Genomic DNA, 3266 nt, shown 5'->3' with positions numbered 1-3266 from the left:
GCTGCAAGAAATAAATGAGCAAATGGAGGTGAAACACATAACACAATGCCTGACCCATAGAAAGCATTCAATAATTCATAATTTTATGAAAGCAGCAAGAAAACTACCTTTGCTTTTACCATTGCAGGTTGGTGCCTGAATTGTCTCCCTAGAGACTCTAGTCAGAAAACTTCAAGATTCTGCCACCAACACCTTAGAGTCAAAAGCAGTCATGCTTCATTCCTGAGAGCCTCCTGCCCCATTCACTTTTACCACCAATGCATCTACCTGAGTCATGAAAGAGACAGTCAGGTGACAAGGGAAACAGTTTTGAAACTTATAAAAACAGAAAAGGAATGGCCTGATTGGCTCCTGGAAACTAGGGCTCTCTTCAAAAACCACAGTGGTGACTTGGGTGTCTTAGCCTCTGAAAAAAAATCCCAAACCATCACACAGATATTTCTTCTCTGATATGTGCTGCAGGAAAACAGGAAGGTGAGGAGACTCTCTGGGACTTACTTTTCAGCCAAAACTAACCTCACGGCCCCTTTCAAATAGTTGCAAATAAAGACTCAAAGTCACACAAACTCTCTACCTCAGTGCAAGCACACACTGACCTGCTTCCCCATGTAGTCTCTCCTCTGGGGAAGAGACTGTTCTATATGAGTGGTCTTGCCCACCTCAAGGCCAGGAGGGGGGCAGTGCTGGTGGATGGAGTTATAGTCCCAAAGGGTGAAGATGGGCAAGACAGTGTTCAGGTGACATTCGTGCACATGTGTGCAAGAAAAACACCAGCTCGAAGTTGAAGCCCGGCTCCTTAAGGACAGAACATCCCTGCATAGGGTCCTACTGAAAACAACAGCACTTCTGCAAGAAGTGGCCCTTCTGTTGAGAGCTGCAGCCTGAGCCTTTCCTGATGGGAATGTGTCCTCGCCCTCCTCTGACTCAGAGGCCTTGCTGATGGTAAGGCGTTGGGTACCTTTTGCCCTATCTCTTCCCTCACCTGTTACCAAACTACACAAGACACACTTTGAAGACTGTGAAGGCACCCAGTGCTCCACTCCCCTGACCACCTTTATTCCTTCTGCACTGGATCACTCCTTGACCCTTCCACACCAAACCCAACTCCAGGTCTTAAAGCAAACAAACAAACAAACAAAAAACTTTTGTCTGCTCCTCCATCAGTGTTTGCTGTCCTCCATGTGACCCCTTTTTCTCCAGTGAAGCTGATCCTGTACAATTCATTAGTCAAAATTTTATTCTAGTGATTCCCAGTCCTTTGCTTTGCTGTCAAAGTCTGTTTTTATGGCACTGTCACCCGTCCTCCTCCTCTAAGCACACAGCAATGCTTCTTAAAACGCTGCCCAGGAACAGCAGCAGTCCATCAGGTGGACTCATTGCCAGGCTTCCACAGTACCAATGTCTGTGAAACAGCAAAGTCTGTGCCGTGGGCTCCTACAAGAATAATGAGATACCATCAGACTTCACTGGTGTCTTCATTGCAGGGCTGATAGGCCCATGAGTTCTTGTAATTTCCTTTTTCTTGCTTTCATGGTGGGAGTGGTGTAGATGGCCTGCAAGGTCTTCAGATACAGTCTTACTGCATGACATTTGGCTCTCTTCTTTAAACAATCAATGGATTAACAATCATTTGTTTAGGGAATATCCTGCTTCCTTTTCAGCTAATTGGAGTCAACCGTGTTTCAAGGTCAGGCATAGAAACACTGAACACAAGAGGTCCGCAACTCTGCAAGGACCATGGGGGCAGGAACACTTCCATTTTCGTCTCTTTTCTGTTCCCTCTTCCTCCATCAGCAATAAACCCTGTGCATCAGCACAGTATCCAATACATTACAATAGGTGCTTAATGAATATCTGATGGATTAAACTAGTGAATTCTCTCCAGAATTAACTCTATAAAACTAAAAACTCAGAACAGTTCTTGTTTTTCACTCCTCTTACCTTTCCTCCAGGATAAGGTAAACATTCCCCCTCTCATCTATTTGTTTGTCTGGTTTTTTAAAAAAATTTATTTTTTAAGAGATGGTGTCTGGCTATGTTGTCCAGGCTGGTCCCAAACCCTTGAGCTCAAGCAATCCTCCTGCCTCAGTCTCCCAAGTAGCTGGGACTACAGGTATAAACCACCAGGCCCAATTATTTCCCCTATCTTGTCCCCTTGCCTCCCAGGTATTTGTTTTCACTATCAATTACTCACCCCAAAATATCACATGAAAATAGCTTGGCATGGCCTTCCAGTCATAGGCTCACTCACAGTAGACTCTTCCAGATATCAGACTTAAGGCTACAGATGAATGAAATTGAGAGCAGAATTTCAGACCACTGCAGGCATCCTGCCCAGTAAGGTGGGACCTTCCAGTGCTTTTCTCTGGTCACCTCTCTAGGTGGCTACTCACTGTGCCCCTCCTCTCTGGGCCCTTGGCCAGCTGTTGCACAAGGGCTACACCCCACATAACTGAAACATGAGGCGGTACATGCTCTGTCTGGATGGAGCTCACATAGCTGTGGGAGATGAAAGGATGAGGAGACAGGTACAAGTCAGGGATAGATAACCTGCAGCTGGGGGAAGAAAGGAAAAGCATGTGACCCTGCAAGAAGGCCTGGGACAGTCTCTTAGGTCCTGTTTGGACTTTGATCCTTTACTTCCCTCCGTCTCTGTCTCCTGGTTCCTCGGCCAGCCTTCAGTTCATGGGAGGTTGAGGCAGGCCTGAGCTGGTGACCAGAATGTTCCACCACAGCCCCAGCATGCGTGCTCACCCCTGCCTGTCCACCACATGCAGGCACATGCCAGGCAGCCCAGCATTTCTTGGCTCCCCGAGCCCGCCTGTGGAAGGTGACTGGGAATGCAGACTGTGGGAGGAAATGACCATATGCCCTGTTTGGATTAAATATTTTTCTTGGCCCTCCTGCTGTTTGCTGAGCATCTTATTTTTTTTTTTCTTTCCCATTCTCTCTCATTCTCTCCCTCTTTCCTCCTTCGATCCTTCCCTCTCTTTCTCAGCAATCAAGTACACTGAGAGGAATTTTGAGGAGAAAGCAGAGACTGCTAGGGTGAGAATTGTTTAAAGAAAGCACAGCAGTTGACAAGACTTTTCCCATTCTGATACTACATCCAGCTCTTTACAAAGATGAAAGCATTTCACTTTGGGGTAAACTAGCTTTAATCTACATTTCTTTGAGTTTTTGTTAGTGTTCTTCCTTCCTTTCCTTCCTTCCTTCCTTCCTTCCTTCCTTCCTTCCTTCCTTCCTTCCTTCCTTCCCTCCTCCCT

The 3266-nt window shown here is 46.3% G+C and overlaps 1 protein-coding gene across 3 annotated transcripts in view; it reads right to left on the bottom strand.

The window, feature by feature from the left end:
* Positions 1–3266, bottom strand: part of PAPPA2 (pappalysin 2) — a 417104-nt gene that overhangs the window by 17216 nt on the left and 396622 nt on the right. Inside the window, exon 23 of one of the 3 annotated variants that reach the window (XR_001004080.1) lies at positions 2195–2281. The exons of the other annotated variants lie outside the window; for them this stretch is intronic. The gene's annotated coding sequence lies outside the window, so the exon portion shown is untranslated. The remainder of the gene's footprint in view (positions 1–2194; positions 2282–3266) is intronic. 3 annotated transcript variants of the gene reach the window in all.

The sequence above is a fragment of the Colobus angolensis genome, unplaced genomic scaffold, assembly GCF_000951035.1.
Source record: "Colobus angolensis palliatus isolate OR3802 unplaced genomic scaffold, Cang.pa_1.0 Scaffold59, whole genome shotgun sequence".
In the NCBI taxonomy this organism is placed as follows: Eukaryota; Metazoa; Chordata; class Mammalia; order Primates; family Cercopithecidae; genus Colobus; species Colobus angolensis.
Note: the sequence above shows the minus strand (reverse complement) of the source record. Positions and strands in the feature narration are given on the sequence as shown.